A 25,185-nucleotide genomic window follows, 5' to 3' on the forward strand; every position below is an offset into this window, starting at 1 on the left:
AGCTGCACTGCGGCTCAGTTTCAAGGGGGACAAGGAGGAATGCTCTCCTTCACCAGCATATCCCATGATCTGGTGGATAGAGCACTTTTTGGAGAGTGAGTGGGCTTAATCCCTCTTAGGCTGCTCAGTCCTGCTCAGTCCCTTTTGCTTTCTGCTCCAACCCTTTGCTATCCAGAGGCAGATACCAGCACTGCTTCTGACTGTCTTTAATTCTGCATGCTTCTCCGAAAGACTTGTGCAGTGTCCAGTTGCAGTAGTCATGCACTGAAATGATCCTGCAGCAGAGTTTTGAGTGTCTATTTCTACAGAGCATGGCCTTTAAGACCTAAAGGGAATAAAGATAGAAATGCCAATGAACATTTAAGAAAGGAACAAATGAATCTCAGTTAAATAGTGGAAAGAGGATTGGATTAACATTTGGACAAACCTGCTTGTGCCTGCAGGTAAGATTTGAAGAACAGGTTGCCACCTAGATCATCTGCAGAATCTAACAGACAGTGCTGCTCAGGATGTCATCCTGAAGTGCTCTCCAGTCCTTGGGAGCAGCTGTCACTGTTCCCTCAGGAACTCACACAAGCTCTTTCTGGTTTAAAAAGAGGTAGGACATACTTTGGAGACCTATTTCTGTATGCCAGCAACTTCAAATGACTACACATGTCTGGTTTCTGATTTCCACTACTTCAATTACATTCTCCTTGTTTGAATACTGGCAGGACTTTTGCTCACAACCTTCTTGTTTTACTTTCCTTGGAAATAAAAATTACAAGTGACCTGTGAATCTTCCAAGTCCTTATATCAATATAAAATGGCTAAATCTGATCCTAAATCTATGATGTGTAATATGCTTCCAAAATTCCTCTGTAACTGGTCATTTAAAATAAGTGCTAATGCACAATCTGAAAGCTTTTAACATCTTCTGTCTCAATGTTTGCAAAGTTAATACTGTAGCTTAGCACAATAAAATCATCATCTTATGTTACAATGTGTTTTAATTTCTCTCTATCTTTGCAGAAATGTTTATGGAATAATGACCTGAGGGTGTGCTGATTAAATTAAACATCTTTGTATCTTTGTATTTTAAAGCTGCTTTCAGTTTTTCCCTCCTTCCAATGTGAAGTATTCTTAAGATGCAATGATCTGCTGGTAGTTGGAGAGACACCTGTGGATGTGCTTCTGTGTCCCTGTGCCTTTTTTCTTTTTTCCTCCTTTTTTTGTTTTCTTTTCTTTTTTATCACTGTACTATTTCTTCTCCTTGCTGCCAGTTGCTTTACTTTTCATTTTTGTCCACACTACTTTTCTAAAGATAGACAGAACCCTAGGATCACAGAGTAGTTGGGGTTGGAAGTGACCTATAAAGGTCATCTAGTTCCAATCCCACTTCCATGGGCAGGGACATCTTCCTCTAGACGAAGTTGTTCAAATCACTGCCCAACCTGCTCTTGAATGTTCCCAAGGATGGGGCATCTACCACTGCTCTGGACAACTTGTGCCAGAGTTGCACCACCCACACTATAAAAAAATTCATCTTTATATCCAGTCTAAATTGACTCTTTTTTAGTTTAAATTCATTACCCCTTGTCTCATTGCTACTCCTGCAATGCAATACTGTGTTGTTGTATAGAGAAGAAAATGTGATGGACTTGTTGACCTGTAAACTCCAGCAATTTGGCTTCTAGTATCAAAAAGATGTAATCAGTAAAAGCAAAACAGAATCTTTCAAAGCTTATGAGGCCTCTTTGAAGAGCCTCAGAGTAAGTTGATGGAAAGCAGGAAACATCCATTTCCCATCATACGTTTCTTCCAATTTCCAAAACATATATAATTATGGTCAATCCTGTTTAAATTATGCTCTGGAAAAAATTATTTAAATAGTAGAAGATTCCACTGCATTAGGAAACACTTATAGTTGCGTGAGAGAGGATGGTGTGTCTAGTTGCCTAGAAATGTGGTTGAAGTCCACACTGACATTGTCAAAAAAGACAAGAAATCTGTGCTATCCCTGCTAGGTGGTATTTGCATATATCTGGTCAGGGGCTTATTCACTGGGGAATCTAGAGGAGTAAAGAAGTAGGGGAGTAACGGTGGCTAAGCTAAAATATTTAGAATGGTGAAAGCAAATAACCAGCCTCCCTGGCACCTCTGTGATATGAGGAAGGGTCCATTTCACACCTGTTTGACTAGAAAAATCCATGGAATTGTTCCCTTTCCTGTCCTTCAAAACATTTTTAAGAAATGTGACTGGAAAGTCATGTTTTTTAAATGTTTCTGGTTTTTATTTCTTCATGAAATGTTTTGTTATGTCTCCACCCATTCTCTTCCAAAGGAACAAGAATTTCTGAACCCTTCTCTCCTGTTAGCACTAAGGGAGGTGAAAAATGTAGATGGTAGCATTTTCATTAATAGGCTAACATAAAATGATTGAAACCGTCTTGTTCTGGCTATATTTAAACAAAGAAATTTAGAAATTATTACTTCAGCTTTTTTTTTTTCAGACCTACATATTAGGTAGATGTGGCAAAGCAGTAGAGATAAGACTCTCAGTCGGACACAAAAAATATGACCCTGATTACATGGACGATTATGATTAGATTTATTGCTAATACAATATTTAAATAGATCTTGACAGCACAGTACATAATATAAGCAGGTCTAAAGGGTTATAATACAAACAGGTTCAGCTAGAAATGTATACAGGTTCAAAGCTTTTGGCTTTGAGGAGTACACAGTTGCACTCTGTGTAGAGACAACTGAAAGGGAGAGGATGTATATGTGTGTGTGTGTGTGGGTGTGTGTGTGTGTGTTGAGGATGCATGTAAAGACTCACTATTTTTTGTTGTGGCCATAGCAGAACAGAAAGAGTAAACTACTTTCAAAGACAAACCACTTACCTGAGTCCCAGCAATAGGTTCCTCTAGGACAGTCACATTTTCAAACATAAATAGAAATATTTCTTTTCTTTCTGACAGGGCTCGGGACTCTCAGTCTCAAGAGTTCAAAGCATTGTCTGACTTTACTGGGACTTCACATTTTCACGTTTACATATAAACTGCATCGGAGTGAAGGAAAATGGCTGGGGGTGGATGAGAATTGAGGCATGGGAATACTTATATGTTCCTTGCTCTCTCCAGGCAGAGATGAGCATGCTGAGGAAACCCATACTAGCTGTTTCCTGACTCTGTGCTCTTCTACTCCAGGCTTATGCAGCATTTGGAGACATGTAATTTATACAGTACACAGCTTGTACCTGTGGTATTCCAGGTCTGGCCAGTGACAGTCAGAGATGATGATGACTGATGACATTTAATGACTGTGGGATGTTTGGGTGAAATGATTGGCTCTTGGTCTAAATAAATCTCTCACAGCAGGATCTTTGGGATAGCAAGGGAGTGAGAGATGAGCTGTAGTTTGTGGTACTGCTCAGCCTGTTGTATGTGAGGTATTGCGGTGGGGTTTCGCCTGAGGAAAACCAGGGCCATTTCTGCCACACTGATGCAGAGAGGCTCTTGGATAGATCAAGGTTTTGTTTGGTTACCTTTAAATTCTTGGATAAAACTCACTGATTATCATTATTATTTTGGATAATAATATACTTTAGCAGGAGCTGTCTCTCTCTACTGGGTTGGATTAGTGCTATAAGGAACACTAAATGATCTGTATTCCTTCTTCCTCCTTTTTTAAAGTGGTCAATACTTTATTTTTAGAAAGAGCACAAAGGAAGCAATGGCAAAAGAGAAAACTGGTCCCAGTGCTAAAACCTTGGTTTGAGTTGTGCGTATAATAATGAGATGAATTGCCTTTCCTAGGTTTGTACATTAATGATTGATTTACCAGGAAATGTGCTGTTATTATAAATGTGGGGCCTAATTTGGATTTTGTTGCTTGGGAGTTGCCTGGGTGGGGAAGGAAAGTGGGATCCAGCCTTTATTTTTACTACTTTTCTTAGCATTGGGAATGCACATGTTCAAAAAACATCTGTCTCGCTCCTTCTGCACAGTCTGCTCATCACTGCCTTTTGCTGAAGCAGACCAAACACTCTTGGCACAGGGGAGCCCAGTCTGCACACTTACTCTGCCCTGTCAGGCAGTAGCTACATTTTAGAAGGAAACCGCAGTACAAAAGTGGGATCTCAGGTTCCATGCAGTGTATGCAAAGCAGTTTCATTTAAAATGTCACGTTTACCTTGGCAGAGCCACTCTTTAGTAGGGATTAAGGCTGCAGAAACCACTGAATCATACTCTCTGTTTCTATATGTGTGCCAGGTCACAAACATAAATTGTAATGTTGGCCCTCATCCGTCATCACATAACGCTCTGGCATACTTTTTCATTCCCTGAATATGAGTGGAATGAGAAGGTTACTTGGAAAGTCATCTGTCTGAGAAGCTGTCCTGTTATAATTAGAGGGCAATCTTGAATTTCATCTCTGGAAGATTATGAAGGGAAGAGGAGGGAGAGAGGGATGTATATTGTAGGTTACCAGGGCCTCTGGTAAGCCAATCTGACCATGACTCAAAGGGCTAAAGCAAAAAAAGTTGGGGGAATCAAGACAATGCTATTTTTTAAACAAAAAGGTGTAAAGATGACCTCAAACAGCCAGATCTGGATCTAGATAGAAATTTAAATTTCAGGTAATTCTAAGCTTCAGGGATATTTAGAGGTGGCAGTTTAGTTTGGCTCGCATCTGGTACCAATGATTCACTTTTCTGTCTAAAGGCTTCTTAGACACCAGAGTGAATGAAAGGCAGCTCAAGGTGAAGCCATAGAATGAGGGAAAATAGCAGACAATTGGATGGGAGTTGTAGCTGTCAATTAATCACATAAAGTTAGCAATGATGATCTTGCAAGTTATCTGCAGTTATCTCCTTCCTCTTCATATCTGTATTACCAGTTAAGGGCTGCTGTCTTTAGCCCTGCTTCTGTATCAACTCCTTGCCCACCTGATCTGGCCATATTTTTCAGAGACCTGCAACAGCCAACTTAAACCACCCTGGTGGTGTAGTAAGGCAAGGAGGACCTTTTTTCATACACTTATGTTTCTTTCAAATACGTGGAGGACATTATCCTTTCAACAGCTTTCAGACAGACTGCTAAAGAAACATCAGGCTTTGGTGATAAATCTGTTCTCTTTCTCTCTCCCTAGTCAGGAAATGTGTTACTATTTTTCCACCGGCTGTAGTGTGGGATATTAGATGCTCTAAGAGGAAAATAAATGCATAAGGCTTCCTTCCTCTGGCACTTCATTAATGCCAGGAAGGAGGCTGGGTAGTGTTGCTTTAATTAACAGGCTTTTGCTAAAAGAAGTGGTTGGAGCTACCGGATTGCAGTTTTACACAGCAAAAAAACCCACAAAAATTACTTTCTAGAACGGAACATTGCCTTTAGGAAGAGTAATGCTTTTAATATATTAGGCTATATGTGTCATGCTTCACAATTTTATTTTTGACTTCTGCTGGGGACTGACTTAGACCTTGAAATAAGGACTGTGTTTCCTATATGAACTACTTTAATTTCTTGATGACTTGGCATCACTGATTTTTTTTTTGCCTCCTTTCTAAACCTCTGTGTTGTATAGGCTTTTGTAGGACAGATTTATTTAGATATTTTTTGTGAGATGACAAATTAGAATATTTTTATGGTGCTCTAAATTTTTCATTGCTTGCCCAGTTCTACCTGAACTTCTTTCCTTTTGTGTTTGCTACCAGTCTTTGCTCCTATGAGGCAATGCTGAATATCACAGTGTTTGGTCACTGACAGGAGAGTAGTGGTCTGAGTGAATATTATGTTTCATCTCGGATAATGCCCACAGAATTTCACAGGTGTCTGGTGATGTGTAGATGAGCATGACTTGGCTGCATGGCAGGAATTTCTTTACCCATTGCCGTGGGGGATATTGTCTGTGTGCATACAAAGGCATTGCTTCATGTGTTGAGTATATGTCTCTCTGTAAGGCACTTCTGTAGCACATTGTTCTATGAGAGAACTTTATCCTGAACCCTGGCAGCAATGCCTGGGTTGCTTCCTGTAGTATGAAGCTCTCTGTCTCCTCTCTTTTTAAATTCTTACTATCATTATTGCTGATTTTTTAATTTATGTAATTCTGGCTCGAGTTCCTGTGAGCTCTTCAACATTGTTCCGGTTTGTTCTGCAAGTGCACATTAGGCAGCAAATTACAAAAGAACTGTTTCTAAATGAAGAGCATTTTGAACAAAAGAAGAAAACTGTAATTATTCCAATGAGGATTTGAGCAAGCCATCAGAATTAACAGTGCTGCTTTTCCAAATGTGCCACTGTTTTGATTAGCTTATGTGCTTATACAATCCCTGCCGTGGCAGTGACCGTAACCGAATGCCTGTAACCGCAGGCAGAAAGCTATTAGGGCCCATCCACAAAAAAAGCAGCTATTTCAGTTTTCTTCTCATCAAAAGCCTACAGTGCCGAAGTGATGCCAGCTAAGTGTTTGTTTCCGAGAGATTTTTATCTCTTTATACCATTCAAAATACTTTTTTTTTTTTTCCAGAACGGTATAAACTTGATCTATTAGTGTTTATAAAAAGTGCGTTCTTCAACACATTCTTTGGGCAGTGTCAGAAAATAACCCTTGAAGCAGAAAAAACAACCCTAAATTTGCTGACCACTTGAGGGAGGTGGTGTGTTGTCTGGATGGTGGAATTGAAATCAGTGTTGTGACTAGCTTGCAGTAGAAACAGCAACGTTTTAAGTCTTTTGTAGGCAAAAGGGAATACCGGACTTCAACAGTGGCTGCTTTTGCTCACAAAGCCATTCCCCATGCAATCCATGATGATTAATTTGTGACTATCCCAGCTTTCTGAAGGGCATACTGTTTACACAATAAAGAAAAATTAAGTCAGATCAAGTAAATGTCTTTGTTCTCACCAGAAACAAATTAGAAAAAGCTGGCAGCAGAAAATGAGATTTCAATAGCTGTTCAACATATTTTTCAGAATAAGGATGTTTGCTGATTGGCCTGAACTCAAGTAAAATTATGAATGCAAAAGTTCTTCATTCCCCTGAATGAGTTATGTGCAATACTGGGAGACCTGACCTTTTATCCCTTCCTCTGTCTCCCCTTCCGTCCCACGGATGTTTGGCCTGGCGGTGCTGCAGAACTGCTGAGGTAAAGACAATACAAATGTGACATGACATTATCCTATCTGAAGGGCTTGGAGGTGAGCCTAGAGCTCTGGAGAAATTAGGAAGAGAAGCATTTCAGAACTAGTGTCTGATGTGGGGTTTGGGCCGAATTCCTCAGATGAAAATGAAAAAACTCAAAAATTCTACACAAAATGAGCAGCCCAGTGCCCTTTGGGACACATGCTCTGCATACAGTGGAGCAGCAGAGCATGGAGGAATGGCAGAAGCCCTGCTCATTCTGCATGTCCTCACCAACAGTGGCTGGCCCAATGTCTTCCAAAGAAGGTATTTGGAAGTCTAGAGTAAAAATCATCCTAGAAAATAGAGCTAGAGTGGACTGAGAAGTGGAGACACCAAAACTGGCTAAAGAAGAACAGCAGGTGTTATTTTCTGAGGAGAACAGAAGCTGCTGCATGTCTTTTCTTGTGTTTATAAGTTCTAGCTTAGTGTTTGGCCTGCCCAGAGCAGAATGACGTGGCTGATTTATACTCAGCCAGCAGTGCTTTATAATCCCAGGATCCTCTTCTGTCCTTATCCACCCAGCCAGTTGTTCCCCATCGAGCATCTGAGAAGCTGATTCCCCCTGGCCAAACACAGAACGTTGTGTCCTTGCTTCTTGAATACCATCTTGGGTTTTTTTTTCAGGCAGCTTCAGTTTTCAGGATCATTTTCAACTTTTCAGCATGTCTGAAACTCCACCCTTCCTATTGTCTGCAGATTTAATAAGGACTTACTGTTTTCCATCACCTAGACTGTTCATGAAAATACACTCACTGAAGGAGACTTCCCCCAAACCCTGCTTAACAGGGACTGGCTTAAATTTAAACATATCCAATTGTTCTCATAAAGCTTTATGACTGCCTACTGTAACTGAAGATATTCAACATTTAATGTAAGTATTACAATTAGCTGAACTTTCTGAAATATATAGTATCATCTCTTCAAGAAAGAGGGTATTGCAAACATGGGTAAAGACCAAGTAAGTCCCTCTAACTGTACATCCTGTTTTCTAATAAGGTGAGCTGTCCCTTATAGATCATCAGGCTTCCTACCTAAAATATGCTAATTTTAGAAATCTGTGCTCAGTAGTTTCAGCTCTGTGAAAGGCTTCTGTTTCTTTCTGTTTATCTGCCACTACTCTGGCCTGAAAAAGAATTTGAATCTCAAAATAAAAATAACTGCATGAGTTTGCTTATGATTAAGAAGCTGAAGTTGGCTGGGAAGCAAGGGCTCCAAGTGACAATTTTGACACAAATAATGTTCAGCCTCTGTATTAATAACAACATGCTGACAAAGTGTCAGAAACAATATCCTGTAGCTAAGTAAGTTACAATAGTCTTCTTTTCCTCACCAACAAAATAGATTTTATCCTACACACTTACATCATGTTGACTGCTAATTTTGACAAAATCTCTGCTGTCCTACATTTAGCTGGAAGTATTTTAAGAAGCCACAAAGCCTCCCATTTATTATCCTCTTTTGCTTTTTTTCCCTGTGTCCTGTCTACTTGACTGATATTTTCTTCCATGTGAACTCTTCTACCAGGGGCTTGTAGAAATCCCTTTTCCATGTAAACCAAATCAACTATGACTGTTTCGAGTTCCTAAAATGCAGTTCTGAAAGTATTGAGAAGGGCTTGTTATTTTCATATGAACGAGTAAGTTAGATGATTGGCAGTGAAAAAAACCAAACCAAACCAAACCAAACCAAACCAAACCAAAATGTTTGATGATCTTCATACAAAAAACCCCAACAAACCAGGAGCTAATACAACTTTTAAAATATGCACAATATATATTACTTTTCAGATTTGATCAAGAATTAGGAATAGGTCAAAAGGGGTGAAATACAATTAAGTAGCTTGTAAATGACAACTGCACATGCAGTATTTCCCAATGCACTGGGTTTTTTAGGATTCAGTTCTGATTTGTTGAATACAGCACTTCTTATCAACCCTTAATTTTGTGTTTCTTTAGTGTTGTAGTATTTCCAAATGATCACTACTTTCATTGCTGCTGAATTTAGCTCTCAGGGTTTTCTTGGGATTTGATTCAGAAAACCAAAGTGTCTGACTTTGGTTTGCATGCATCACTTTAAGCAAAAAGATGTTGGAATGTGGAAGTCTTGTGGTAGATATTAATAGGGAACTAATTATAATGTTTAGAATCCATTTTTTAGTGAATTATTCTTATTGCACTAAAACCAGGACAATATCAGAAGGTTGCACCTATGGAAGGTGAAGGCTTTAGGTGGCTTAGATCTTAATTGAAAAAAAAAAACAAACCACCAGCAAAACCACCTTAGTCAAGGAATTATGTTGTAAATATATCTGGGAGTGGCAATGCATTTTATTATCCCCTCTTTTGATTATCTTCTTTATTATTAATTGCTGGTGATTAAAACAAAAGTTATATTCACATCTACCCAAGCTGGCAGAGGGAAGAGACACGGCAAAAGACTTCTGCTGTAAGCCCAGTGTGGGGAGATTGGTTAGGCCAAATGCAGGCTGGAGCACAAGCTGTCAAAATGCACTGCAGTGCGCACTCTGTTTTCAGAACTGATTGATGACATTTCCATATATAGTGAGGAGTAAGACATTGCTTTTGAAAATAGAATTAAAACTTTCCCTTTTTAGGAGCAAGCACCACTTTGGCAACACAACCATCCCCAAGTACATTAGTTCTTTTGGTCAAAACATTAACAGGGTACTTTGTTAACAAAATGTTCAGGTCATGATGAGTTCAAAGCATGAACTGTGAGGTTTTTTTATGAGCTAAATGTTTCCAAATAGCACTCTAAGTTGAAAGTGCTGAAATTAAAGCTTTTCTCCTGTAAACAGGGTGTTGCTGAACTGAGTATATGTTGTTTTTTCCAATTACTCAGCATAAGGTGATGGGTCTGCAACAACATATGTTCATTGAGCTGAGGCAGATGTCACAAGAAACATCTGGATGGTAGGAACACTTCAAGGAAAAGATTATAGAGATGCATTCACATTGCCACTTTCTGTCCCTCTTTCCAACTTGGCACTTACCAGTTTTCCAAAATGAAAACTTTGAGCAACAACTTACTGTCTCAACTGTAGACATGAATCTGATATTCTGACCCAGTTAGCAAAATAATCATTTTCCCCCTTGTATATTCTCGATTCAGGTCTAGATTTGCAAATGCCCATGGACATACACTCCCAGCAGGATGGGCTATTGGTAGGTGAACTATCACCAGCTGACCTGAAGGTGGGTAGTACTGCCTACCCCATGACACTCCCATGAAACATGACATATGATTTTTAATATTGTTTTAATGTGGAAATTATTTCACTTTGTTGCCAATTTTTTAGTGACACATTTTGCAGTATGGAGAAGTCAGATCATAATTAAAATTTGAAGGACCTTTACAGGTTGGAGACGTGGGCAGAGAAAAACTGTCTGAAATTCAGCAAAGGTAAATGCAGGGTCCTGCACCAGGGGAGAAATAACCCCAGACACCTGTACAGGCTGGGGACCAAACTGCTGGAAAGCAGCTCTGTGGAGAAGGACCTGGGGATCCTGGCGGACAACAAGCTGTCCATGAGCCAGCACTGTTGCCATGTGGCCAAGAAGGCCAGTGCTATCCTGGGGTGCATTAAGCAGAGCATTCCCAGCAGGTTGAGGGAGATGATCTTCCCCCTCTGCTCAGCCCTGGTGCGGCCATATCTGGAGTACTGCGTGAAGTTCTGGCCTCCTCAGCACAACAGAGACATGGAGCTCCTGCAGCAGGTCCAGTGGAGAGCTATGAAAGTGATTAAGGGACTGAAGCCTCTCTTATGGGAAAAGGATGAGGCATCTGGGCCTATTCAGGCTCAGGAAGAGCTGACGGAGAGGAGACCCCCACCAACAGCTACAAGTGTCTCAAGGGAGGGTGTTAAGAAGATGGAGCCAGGCTCTTCTTGGTGGTGCCAAGCAATAGGAAAGACAATGGGCAGAAACTCATGCACATGAAGTTCCACCTGAATATGAGGAAGAACTTCACTCAGCAGTGACTGAGCACTGGAACAAGTTGCCCACAAGTTGCCTGTGCTGTCTCCCTCTCAGGAGATATGCAAGAACCATCTGGATGTAATCCTGTGCTATGAGCTCTAGGATGACCCTGACTGAACTGGAACTTGGACCAGATGATCCACTGTGGTCCCCTTCCAACCTGACACACTCTTGAGATCCTGTGAAAATTTGCATATTATCTGCAGGAGTACAATATAGTCCTTATGTAACTAAATCCACTGATTACTCCTCATAAGAACACAAAGTGGCAGCAACAGTGCAAGGTATCATTGTGAGATAATTTTGAAAAGACATGGCTGAAAGCATCTGAATTTTGAATAGAGAGAAATAGAAATAAATGCAACATCCTAAGCTCTGCAGGCCAGGCTATCATCCATCCATTCTGGACATTTCCAAACTTGCATGTGAATCTGTGTAAACTTTAGCTATCCAAAAACATTCCAGGTTTTGTTTTGTTGCATGAAATGACTCAAACCATGGGAATGCTTACCCAAATGTTTTTATGCACATTTTTCTACAACCTTGAATGAAGCATGACCATGTTAATGCTGAATACCCCAGAACTGCTGCTTGCATCCTGAAATGCTATATTATTATATAAGTGCCTGTAATTTGCTTTGTACACAGGAGAAAATTGGGAGAAAAACTGTTGAAATAAACCTCATTGAACTACTTGAACCTGAGCCATAGGTTTTGGTTGTCAGGCCATCAGTGGCTTCCCAGCAGAAATTACGAGAGATTTCAGCCTCATGGTCTTAATAGACAGGATTACAGGTTTGGAGATTATGATGGGTTTTGTCATAAATGGTGAAGGTGAAGATTGCATGACATAATATGTACAAGACAATGTTTTGAAGAATAAAATATGAAGTGGCAATGCTGAGAGGAGAAGAGGTTTTTTCATTAAATACACTTTATGATATAATCTAGAGAGTCCTGTACCTAGTATTTATTCTACATTTAATCTACTATGTTTTAAGAATATTTTGCTGGTAATATAAAAATCTGTTCTTGTGACCCAAATGCAATAACACTGCAAAAATAAGCTGAAAATAAATATTTTCTACAGTTTATTTGTCATCTCCTAACTTAAAAGTAGTACATAGAATTGAAAACTACATTAAATCAAGGTAGTTTCAAATAAAAATCTAAATTTATTGTAAAAAGTGACACAGTGGTTCAAATGACCTAAAATTAGATCTAGCTTTAGTAAAAATATAATTCCATCCTGTCCTAATTCCTGTGTACAAAATTATGTATTTCATGGTGGATCTCATTTAATTTGAAAAAAACAGATTGTGGCATGGCATTCCAATTAAAAAACAAGACAAAACAAAACAAAACAATGCCTAGACAAAAGGGGGGATCTGAGGAATTGTTGGCAGAAACATGCACAATTGAAGTGCCACCACAGATGGGAGGTTATTCTTTGGGGTCTCCATTTTTAACCACTACTTCTGTGCACTATTTTGAGAAATTTAAAAAGGCAATAGGGAAGAGCTGCATTTGGAATATACACCTGAATATAGCCAGGGGCGCATCCCTTAAGCCCAGACAGGTACAGCTCCTCTCACAAGAGACATAGCTGTAGCTAAATATTTTTATCTATCTATCTATCTATCTATCTATCTATCTATCTATCTATCTATCTATCTATCATCTCCATGCTGACACAGCCAAGATACCACTGGATGTGGCAGCTGGGTATATGGGTCATGGCCAACCCACCACAGAAACACTGAGGAGAATTCCTGTATCAGTTAAAATCTACAGTTGTCAGATGCAGGTGTCTCCTCTGTTGCTTAGCACAGAGTGGGAAATGTGAGTGATTGTCAACCTGTGGTAATATGGTGAACCAGAGGGATAAAATTATATGGATATGATGGACCACTCTTTATACATTATTTATTTATATTATTTATTTATATTATTTATTTATTTATAGAATGAATGCTCAACATGGTTTCAGGATCTCAGGGATTAAATTCTGGTACTCCATTTCTGGGTGAAAATTATTGTATTGCAGTTTGGGGCAGCAGAATAGCTACTGGACATCATGCCAGCTAGAGACAGACTGACTAAGCTGTGCTCACAAATTGGGTCCTGAAAATTGGAGTCCAATATTACAAGAATAAGTGAAGAGAAATGATGTAGTGAGATAACCTTAGCAATGACTACTGATGAAAGATGTATGAACTGGATAGACAATGCACTGGAGCAGTTGAGCAAAACGTGCCTACTGCAATTCAAAAGGAATGTCAAAACTCTGTGTTACCATCAAGAATACGTGCCTCTATATTCACGGATCTTAAAAACCTTTTTAAGAGGTTTTTAAGTACAGGTCTAAACTAAAGAATTTACCATGCTTTAGAGTCCTTTAATCCCAGTTGCTTCAAAGCAGTTCAGGAAGAAACAGATGGAGTCTTTTTTTTCTCACACACTGGCCACAAAACACACATTCATCCTGTTCATGGAGTGTCAATACATCATTTTCATAGTAATTTGTGTAGGAAAATGCATTTGCACTGTAAAGGAGAGATTTGCAAAACCGGTGACTTTTCATGAGGACTGATAGACCAAGATTAGAAATGCCATCAAAAGACTTTAGTTAATAACAATATTCGCTACTTGGTTTCCCAAGAGCTGCAAAGACTTGAGAAGAAGAAAATTGATATGAAGAAACCAAGGTGCCCACAACAGAGCAGACTTGCATAACTTCACACACCAAGTCCATGACAGGCTGAGGAACAGAAATACAACCTTCTTGGATGCTGTGGCTCTTGTTCTACACAATCAGCAACTGAGAAACTGAGCAAAAACCAATTAAAGCAAATTATTTCTTCTTTACTTCTCTAACAGGAGCCATCAATGAACAGACCCAATGCTCTGCAGGCCCATGCTGGCTCTCTGCCAGCCTTTGCAAATACAGTGTATTTTCTCTTCAAAACCTTTTCCTGCAAAGCACAGATTGTGGCTGTCAACATCTCCATCTATGGCATATCAAATATGAATTTTCAGCACATAAGGACTTCATTATGCACCACAGGCTTTCGTTTTCCACTCCCTCTGTCCTTGACCTCCTCGGCGGTAGCTGAAGTTCAGACTGGATCTGTCACTGGCAGGATCACCTGGGCCGGAAAAGCAGAGGCAGGATTTCAACACACTCTCTCCCTTGTTTGCCACCCCTCCACACTACTCCCCACCAGTGGGACAGGGCTTCAACACCCATAGCAGTGACCCAGCTCCCTCCTCCAGCTCCACCAAGGTTATGGCCAGTAAGAGACAAGAGGAAATAAAACTAAGAGGAGACACCCTCCTCTGGCAAAAGGGCCTCTCACAATGAACAGATTCTCTTTCAGAGCAGATGAAAAGAAGCAAGAGGAGTTTTGTTATCAGTCAGCTCAGCTGGAGGGATGGAGAATGAATGCAACTTTTGAAACAACATTGTGAGGCAGGAGACAGAGCTCATGGGGACACTTCTGGCACAGCTTACACTCTTCTCCTCACAATGGCATTGCTTGGAGGTGCCCTAATGTACCAAAGGCTAGATGGTGTCTGCCTGACCGCAGTGTTGTTCGGCAGCAACAGTGGGCAGAGGAGTGAAGAGCTCTCAGGAGCAGCGTGCAGCTTGCCCCTCATTGCCTCACCAAGCTGTATGTCTGATTTCCAGGTCATCTTGTGTGTTGAGCTTGGTGTCCCCAGTTTTCACCTGAGAAATAGACAACCTATTTCTGCTCCTTTTCCCCATTCCCTGTGCATTTGGGTTTCTGTCAGAATTGAAGAAAGTCTTCCTAACAGAAATATCCAAACCTGTCTCCAAGCTGCGGACTGGAAGGCTGCATTCCTCTATCTGCTGGGATTTTCCTTTTCTTTCCATGAGCTAACAGCTAAATCCCACAGCAAGGCATGAATAAACAAAAACTAGGAAGGATTAGGATGTACTATTTAGCGAATCATGACTAACACAGCCCTGTCTTGCTTCCTCTGAAAGCGTGCCACAAAAGTTCAACAAATATTATTGTGAAATGAACCACAAAGTCTTTACACACTTTAGAAATGGCATCTTCACCCATTTTCTCTGGCAAGAACCAAATGGATTTAGTTTCTAGTTGATGGGAAAATCTCTAAATTTAAAACACTTGATAATTGACAGAAGACTGGAGTTTTTCAATTCTTTTCCTCCCTCCTACACCCTTCCTGTATGGCAAATATAATTAAGCAGAAGATTCCAAAAGTCAGAGGGTTTTAATCAAGATGAGAGGCTACTTGCCTTGCCTTTTGCTAAGAAAACACTTAGCAGTAACTCCTGTGAAGTGAATTGTTGTGAAATATCAGGACACGCCCCTCTTGTGTACATAATTGCTGTAGATGTCAGGGGAAATGGAGCATATATAAAGAGGTGTTCTCTGGTGCACAAGAACAGGAAAAGGAGAAATACTTTCTTGTTATGTGGCCTGTGGTGTTATGACTACTGGTATATGAGTGCCTATATGTGTATGATGCTCTTCTTAAACATAGACATGTGTATAGTTTTGAGATGCTGGCCATAAGCAGGTTTGTTCTAAAAAATAACTGTCTTAGTCACTAGCCTTAGGAGAGATAAAAAAGACCCATTTCCAAAAGAGTGTAGATAAAATGCTGGAAGATGAGGACAGGCTGCAGTTCTAAAATTGCTGATTGCAGTATTGCTTGTAAATATTTGTTATAGTACCTTTAAAAAACCCAAATCCCCTAGGCAATACAGATAGATCCTTACCCATGTACATAAATCTAAATAAAGACATAAGGAAAGAAAGAGCAATCATACCTGGTATTGCTGCAAATCCAATTCCTTTTAGTAATGAGGGTGCTATTATTCCATTCCTCTGGCAGCCATGAATTATTCTGAGCTCCATGAAAATCAATCACAGGTTTTTAGCATTTTAGAAACTATGTCTGTGACTGTCATAGTCTTTCAATATTGGGGAAAAGGCCTAGGAATTTTGGGTTTGCTCAGATATTGCCTACACTGCAGATGAGTATTTTTCTTTCACACATGGGATCAATTCCTTTGTGCTAACAAGGACCCACCCACTCCCATTCCTTGTTTCCTGGCTTAGCGTGTACCTCAAGTGCTCACATGCGGTTCCTCATGCCTGCAAGAACCAGATTTCGCAGAAGATAATCCTGAAGGATGGGGAGGGAAATGTGAGAAAGTAGTGCTAAAAGTGGTGTAGAATAGAAGTTCTGGTTAAGCCACTCATTCTCACTGGAGCTTTAACTCTTCCAAACGTCAGAGCCTCACTCCAGACTTTTGTTTCCTCTGGGTTTGGAGGAGAGTTGATGCCCTTTCTTTCCACAAAAGGTATACAGTAACTACCTTCAAGCTCCATTTAACAGTAGCCCTTTTGCTATGCTAAGAAAAATTATTCCCTGTTCACAGCTCAAGGGAACCAGGGGACGGTTTTGTTCTGATGACTCTGTTTTAAGTGAAAACACAATAAAAGACTGAAACAGATGGCAATTTATTTGTCTCTAAAGTTTGCATGTGTGTTCCATGCCGTGACATTTTTATAAGACTTTAAAGATTCCTCTTTTTTCTGTCATCAGTAATCTGAAATTTCTTTTTTTGCAATAAAATGAATCTGCTTGACTCTCAGTGATGTTTCAGTCTCAGAAGATAGCTGTCCTTTCTTCACAGCTTTGCTGTGCCAACAGAGTTGCTGTCTCTGTCTGTTTTTTAAGACTGCTGCACTCTTTGATATTCAAGGGTCAGACCCACCTGCATGCAGCACCCAACATGGATTCATACAGTGGCTTAATGAAGCTTCCATCTTCACCTCTATTGCTTGTGCTTGGAACACCGAGCAAACACTGCTGGAAAGCTCTTTGCATACTCACTTGTTTAAAGAAATATTTAATATTTGAGCTTGACTTTCACCAAGAAAAGCAGTTCTGAGTCTTCCTTACTAAATAAAATCTTTCCATGTGGCTACCAAGTCTAGATTTTATTACAGTTTCCAAAGTTTCCTCTGTATAGAAGTGAGACTTACTGATCTATACTTCCCCAAATCACTCCTGATGGCTTAAAAATGGTATCACATTTGTTGCTTTCTGTTTCTTTGGGAAAGAGATTGATTTTAAGTGACAGATTACACATAACATTTTCACATTGGCATGTGTGTTCTTTCAGAAAACCCGTGTGAACACCATCTGGTCCTTCTGATTTCCTACTCCTCATTTTATAAATTTTACTCAAAAATCTTTTCTGACACTGCAATTTGAAACAACCCATTAGATTCAGCCCTCTGTAAAGAAAAGCTGAGGGGGAAACCTCTCTTACTAAATAAAGATTTCATTAAGTTTTTCTTTAATGATCTTATCTTTCTGGAAAACTTCTTTTACAGCTGAATCTGTCGACTCTACAGACTCTTTGCCACGCTTCTTGCTTTTGATGAATTTGAAACCTTGTTAAGTTTTTATTTCATTCCTTCCTCTATTTCATAAGAATTCCTCATGTTTTGAAAGCCCTCATGAAACTTTAGAGCTTATGTTAAGTATGCAGCAAAACATTGCATTTATGACAAGAAAAGCTTAAAAAAGACATGACCAAAAAAAAGAAGAGAATATGCTAATGCCTTCTCTTCACATCTAACTCAGTAGATTTTTTTAAAAATCAGTGTTAGTTATATACAAGTAACATATAATAAAAGTAACATATAATAACTCTACTGAGAAACTGCAAAAAATATTGTTTTTTCAAAAATACAAAATAGTATTATTTGTTCTCCTCTTGGCTAACAAAACCAAGGGATTACAGATATCACTGTGTGTCATGCTCCATAAATGAAAATGTTCCTTTCCATATGCACTGCACATTACATTAGTTTTGCAATTCATATATGAACTTTCTAGTTTGGCATTAGATCACATATACACTCAGACACACAGGCAGAAAGCTCAAATATAAATACACAGCTTTGCCCCTTTCCAAATGCAAATGCTGAAGGCTCTTCCAGCATCCATTGCAGCCAGTTCCAAAAGTAAGTGTTCTAGTTCATGGAGCTCAATTTGTCATCAAGGAAAATACTGGAGACTGTCATGGATGAGTGCTGTTATGGGAAGCTAATCTGACTTGGACAGGAGAGAAACTGAATATTAGCTTTTTGGTGAGAGGGAAGAAAGAAAACATACAGTTTATGTTGTTCCACTGCAAGATCTTCCCCATTAAATCTGCTTTATCACGGATGTACCCCTAGACCAAAAAGATGAACTGCCAGGAACTCTATTTGGAGGCCACATGCAGGCTCACAGAAGGAGCTGGATCACAGCAACTATATACACAGACAGAGATTTATGAACCCTCGCCTCTGGTTTTATTGATTTAGCAGGTTTAGAGCAACTCTGACAATGTTACTGGCTGGAGTTCACATTTCCATCTTGCTTTGCAGCCTATAATCAGATCTAGACTTACTGACAAAGGAGATGCCAGCCAAAAGATTACATGGTAACCATCCATTTAAATATCAATCACTCATTGTGGAATAAGTTGCTCCCATAGGACTTAGGGATCAATTACAAAAGCAGTTTAAATGGGTCTGCCTATTTACTTCCTACACTTCCTTAGATCATGAAGTTAAAAACAGCACCATGCCTTACACCTCTGTGCCCTGCCCCAGCACTGACTGGGTGGCTCCACTCACAGCAAGAGCTGGTGTTACTTAGACACATTTTCTATGGACATTTGGATTTGGTCCTTTTTAGCTGCACAACTACATTGCAGACCTAATACACACACATATAAACAAAAAACTCCGGGGTACTCAGATCTTTCAATTATGCTGAAATGGGTTGTTTTACATTGCAGGTCTTTCAATTATGGCTATGCTCCTGGATTTAACAAGGGCCAATGTGTAAATTATAGAATCTAAATATTCTAACAGTGAAACCGCCAGGTATCTCACTATGAAGTGAGCTTTCCTATCATATAAGGTTATTATCAGCTTTTGGGACAGAACTGGCTGTTCTTCTGCTAATATCAAAGACTGCTGTAGATAGACCCACAAAGATGTCTCAGCCATGGTGTTTGCGTATTTAATTTCAGTTTTCCAAAAGCAGAAATGATTTGTGAGATGCCTACATCTCACCAATCCCACTCCTTCTGCCCCTGCCATCATTCTCCATTTTCTTCTTTCACTCCAAACAGCCATAAATGATAATCCCTTCCTGGTTCAACACAAACTTTTTTTTCTACCCTGGCCTTTCATATCTTGTCCATCTAATCCCTCTCTGAGACAGATGTTCGAACAGAGCATTCCTTCATGAACATTCCCTAGACAGAAGATAGAACTGCAAAGAAAATCACAAGGTAAAGCAAAGCTTTTCATATTATATTTCATCTCTGGAAAAACTTAATTTTGCATGACAATGGTCCAGCATTACTTTTGCATTCTGAGACAAATTGATTTGTGGAATAAAAAAGTTATCATTTTTGCTTGTAGAAGTTAAAGTGTTAGGAAGGAAGTTGAAAACAAACACAAAAGAAGCCAGCTAATATTCAACCAGTTATCTATCATAAGCTTTAAACATTTCTAGTAGTCTCCTTGTTGAAGAAAAAGTGAGTCCTGAAAAGCTGTCCTATGTTTTCCCCAAGATTTAAATTTACCTATGCTCAACAAAATAACATGGATTTGAACCCTGCTTACCAAGATGGTCCAGGCCTGTTTCAAAAGTCCTTTCTTTCCAATATTTATATCTATATTTCCAGTATTTATATATATTACCACTATTTGTGTTATTTAGAGATTGTATAAATAATGATTTAAGATTTTCTCCTGGCTCATTGATAAAAACTGTTTACATTACAGGGCCATGAACTGATTTCTGTGACCAGAGACAGCTCTTGCTATTTCACTGCAGCAAGTGAAATAAATTTTGCTGTGCACTTATGCATGTTCAGAGGAATTCAGAACTGGGGAAATTAGTTTGTTTTACCTATGCTGTAATACAGTAATGAAGATGCAAATCGATTAAAAGGTCACTTTTATATTTAGAGTTGATCTAAGAAGAGTGATGTTTTCAAAATTTTTAACAATAATAAAAAATGTAAGGCACTATAGGAGGAAGAGGCTTAGTTGAAGGCAGTCTAGTAGCCACCCCAAGCACTTAGAACTCATGTCTGAAACTCAAAAGCCTCATTTCTACATTTATTTTAATGTGTCATAAACATGCTTCATTCTTCAAAACAAAATCACTTGACTGGGGTCTTGGAGAAGAATGAATAAAAAAATCTAAACCCCTGTTTAGTTAACTTTGTTAACTAAATCTATTTGTCCTACAAAATTTTAACAACTATTTCAGGGCAAGGTACTCTGAAAAGATGAAGCCCACAGACATTCACATTGTGAATGGGGTATGAACATAGAAATGCTGATCAATTATATCCTTTATTTCCTTTCTGTTATCCTATGTAGCTGTGTAGTCTCGCCCTGTAATACACCAGCTTTTCTGAGACATCTGAACCCTCAACTCCCTTTCATTGCTTGCAGCTTTGAAATTCACTTGAAGTCTATTATCCAGGAATTAGTGCATTCAACTTGACCTGTATGCTTCCTATGCTGTAGTGCCTCAATCAAAAAGTTCCATGGTACTGAATCAAATATCTCACCATGGAAATTATTTTAACCCTATAAATTTTATCAAAAACCCCCAAAACTTTATTTTTAAAAGTCTTTTGTGATAGGCTCACGGGAAAAGGCTATCCAATAAGAATTATAAGAATTTCTTTGTATAAGAAGGCCTTCATTTTTCTTAGGACTGAGGGTAGCTTGCCAGGTCTGCAGATACCTCGTCACCTTGTTTACCCTTTTGAGTCAGCCCATCAGATGGCACTGTTGCACATAATCTTGTAAATGCTCTCTCAGCCCATTTGAGCAAAATTTTAGCCTTGTAAGAAAAGGGTTTTGTTGATTCTTTTTTTCCCCAGATCTATGCTCCCAATGGGTTCCATAAGATGCAGTCGCTGCTACTTCTTTTGGACTGTCTGCCACAGAAAGTCTTTCACCAGATAGAGCTATCTGACCTTGAGAATTGGGCATAGGCATCTGAACAGTGGTCCTTGAAAGGAAAGAAATTCTTGGAGTGGTATGCAGGTGTGTTATAAACCTAGCTGCATTAAGACAGGATTTTGATACCATGGATAACACTGGCAAGGTTGCAAAGCCATTTTGAGAAGGAAAGTAATTCTCTCCTCACTTCTTCCACTCTTACATGCCATGTCAGTGGATCTCTGCCATACAGGTGGGCCAGCCTGTTCTTTCCAGCCTCTGGGGATACAGCCTCCCTGGATCAAGGAGGGGGTCAGAGTCTTCATTCAAGACAAAGATGGAATATTTGATATAAGAATCATAGAAAGAAATAGCAAGGTGTAGCTCAAAAAAAAGTCTGGTTTGTTCTACATGCTTTCAGCCTTTCCCTTGTCTGCCTTAAACCAACTGGCATCACATATATGGTCATGTTTTATGTGTTCTTTATGCTTGCTTTGGTATTTAAGGGAAGAGGCATTAAAATGGATTAAAAAGTGCTGTATTAGCCACTGAGGAGCCCATGTAGAACTGTATCTTTGCCTATGCTGTTCAGAAATTTTATTATTTTAGAAATCCAGCAGCAAGTTAGTAAACAACCAATATGACCAGAGCAGCCCTACTACCTGCTAGCAAGATCTCCTTCTTAGGCTGCCTGTTCTTGGTTTCTTCCCCTTATGAAAGCTAACAGGCTTGAAATGTAACTAACAAAGATTCCAAATGTCCCTCAATTTTAGTTCCTTTCCTAATATAGTATCATATTGTTATGATTATAATAGAACATTCTCTGTGGCAGATATTCAGCATCTCAAGAAAAATCCCAATCATGCAGGATCCTAAAATAAAACTGAGGAAATGATGCGTGTGTATGCATGTGCACTGTGAGTATATAGATCATCTTTTGCCTGAACATTGTATTTTAATATATCCAGTATTTATTAATCCAATCAGAAGATCAGAGGTTTGATTCTCTTTATTATTTATTCCCAGGAAAAATGCTGAGCTAGTTGGAGAAAGCATAAAAAATAACCTATGCAGAAATGATTTATTCAGTCACAGGAGACTTCAGCATTCTTTAAGTGAAGCCTTCAACTAGTTTTGATGATGAATGAGAGAAATTAAAGTTGAAAATACTGGGTCAGTTCTTCAGCAAGCAGAGTAAGTGCAATTATGTGAACATAAACTGGGAAAGAGCTGCTTTGCAGAATATATGACATACATAAAAATAGGCTTAATTGAGTGCAGTGGGTCAGACAGTAATATTACCATGGGTTTAGATAAAACAGCAGTCAGGCTCCTCCTAGTTAGACTTGCTTTAGTCTGACTTGAACCATCACCTTCATCCATTTGTTTCAAATGAATCAATTCTGGTTTACACCAGTGTGGCAGGAGGAACAGGTTCCTTGCTGTGGCCAAACACTTCAGCAGCGAACTCAGTGATGGATCACAGAGTTATTCTTAAGCAAGAAAACATTTATAAACCATTTGTGGCCCATTTGTTTTGTCTGTAGTCTTGGATTTAAATTAATTCCATGCTCCTTCATGAAACACTCCTTGACCAGGAAGAGAAGTTTGAACTTTAAAATGAACCTATAACTATCCAGTTCTGCATGGGAATTGTATTACTTGTAGCTGGAGGAAAATGACTTGCTGTACCTAATTCACTTTTTTTCACTCCTGAGTTTAATAAGGATCTTTCCATGTTGCCACTTTCACAGGCCAAAATGAATGCTCTTCTTTCATACTCCCTTCTTTGAAACAGAGCCAGGCTCTGAGAAGACCCCTTGAAAATGTGAACATGTCCTGTGACATGCTTTATGGGGAAGGAGGAAGGCCAGGGTGACTGAGGGAGGGTTTGTGTCCTAATGTCTGCAAAAGGGAACAGAGGAACGGGCTTTCTTTTTCCGTATGTGGTCTGGTAGGAGAGGTTGGTTACAGTCTCACAGTAAACCTGCATCAACCCCTTCCCACCAGCCCTCAAGAGCCTTCAAATCTCAAAACTGTGAATGCAGTTCAAGACACGAGTTAATGTTTCAGCAGTCTCACAGATGGGCCCACGAGGACGTGAGCGCTGTGTGGGGCAGGCACAGCGCAGCCGCCTCGTAGGGTTCAGCTGAGCCCACGGTGTCCTGGCCCCAGTACCAGCCATTTTAAACTGACTGTGACCTGAAGATACGAGGTGCTCATTAGAGGCCTTGGTAGCCTAATATCACCAGTAGATTGAACCAAGCTGCTCTAGTCTTTGCCAGCACAAACATTAATAAAAGGGACCATGTCAATAAAACTTCCCAAGATGAACCCATAGAATGAGGCACTTATAGACTATTATAAACAATTTGCCCTTTGGTGGTTGTCTGTTATCAGGCCCAGTCAAAGCCTTGATAAGTCTTGCCTCTTTAGGAATCATTAATTTCCTTGGAAATTTAAACAGCTGTCACTTGTGATGCTCTTCAGGTGTACATGTGGGAAAGATTAGCCAGTGTTTATAATCCAATCTGTTCATTAAGTGCCTGCCCATGTGGAACCTCCTTCACGAGCGAAGAGTCTGGCCTGCTAAGCTCCCACAGATAATTGGAAGCGGCCATGAATTATGCGAATGAGCTGTCGACAACAGGGATCATGAGGCCTTACTGGTATCAGCTGGTCTCAGGACAACTTTTAATGATTCCTGGCTAACAGGATCTGGCCTCTCCGGGCCCATGTACTCCACATTAATGAAGAGACACAGGCTCATGGCTTGGGCTTACTGTTTAGGCTTCTGTCCTTCCAGCTTGCTCCTGCTCTCTGAGATGGCATCTTTCCACAGCACAGCGAAATGACTCCTCTTGGGATCAGGGCCATATGAGGTCACCAACTGGCCTTAGTGGCCCCAGCTGGCCTCACTCAGGATGTTCACCCACATTTCCTCTGTCCAGGGGCTCTCTGTACGGTCATGAATCGGCACTCTGTCCTGTCCTGATCTAGGTGTGACTGTCTCCAGCCCTGCCTCCACAATGGACCTTAGTCCTACTCTGTAGCTAGCTGGAGTCCCCCAATCACATGTTGCAGTTTATCTCCAAATCTGTCTGCAGCTCCTTCTCCTTTTGCTCCTTACTGGAGCCCTTGGGTGGATCCTGGCCCTCGTTCATCCCTTATGTTAGGGGCTGTGCTACAGACCCTGTGGTATCAGGCCCTGTTAGTGAGGGTATGATCTGTGCTGGAGCTGCCCTTGGCTGTTGATTTGTCTGACTCCATGGTACAGTCCTGTTCTTGCTGCTCTCTGGTTGTAATTCCACGATAAGACACAGGCTTCAGGCTTTGTCTGTGCTGCTTCAATGCAAGTACTCTTTCTTCCTTGGGAGACGAGATGATCATCCCCTGTGTCACTCTCCAGTACTGAAAATGCTTCTGAAGCTGCTGGTTCTATGGCCATGGTCGCAGTCAAGGGGATGGGTGTCACTGGGTACCACTGTTTTGTAAAACAGTGCCATAACTCAAGGAGTCAGGGACTTGCACAACCATGCCCTTAAGAACACAAGTACTTTTAAACACCTACTTATTTCCATTCTTGCTCGTTGTGCAATTCCACTTGGGCGGCCAGATCAGACATCACCACAATAGTTGGCATATGACCATTTAGCATGAGATCAGTGTTTCAAATGGCACACAGTTTTCTAAAGACATGGGGAGCAGCTGGCAAAATACAACCTCTCCCACTGAAGCTACTGAGAGAGGAAGCTGCTAAATACTTTGCAGAGGATGCAAGTAATTTTCTCAATTTACTCCTTCTTCATTATTCTAAAAAGATAATTTTCATTTTTTCATTCTCTGCCCCTTACCCTTTCTTGAAGTTCCTAACAGTCACCTGGAATACAATTCTTCTCATTTTCCTTCTCTTTTGCTGCTTATCTTTAAACCTTTGCCTTCATAATGAAAAGAGAGACTGTATCTCAT

This window comes from Motacilla alba, chromosome 3 (genome assembly GCF_015832195.1).
Source record: "Motacilla alba alba isolate MOTALB_02 chromosome 3, Motacilla_alba_V1.0_pri, whole genome shotgun sequence".
In the NCBI taxonomy this organism is placed as follows: Eukaryota; Metazoa; Chordata; class Aves; order Passeriformes; family Motacillidae; genus Motacilla; species Motacilla alba.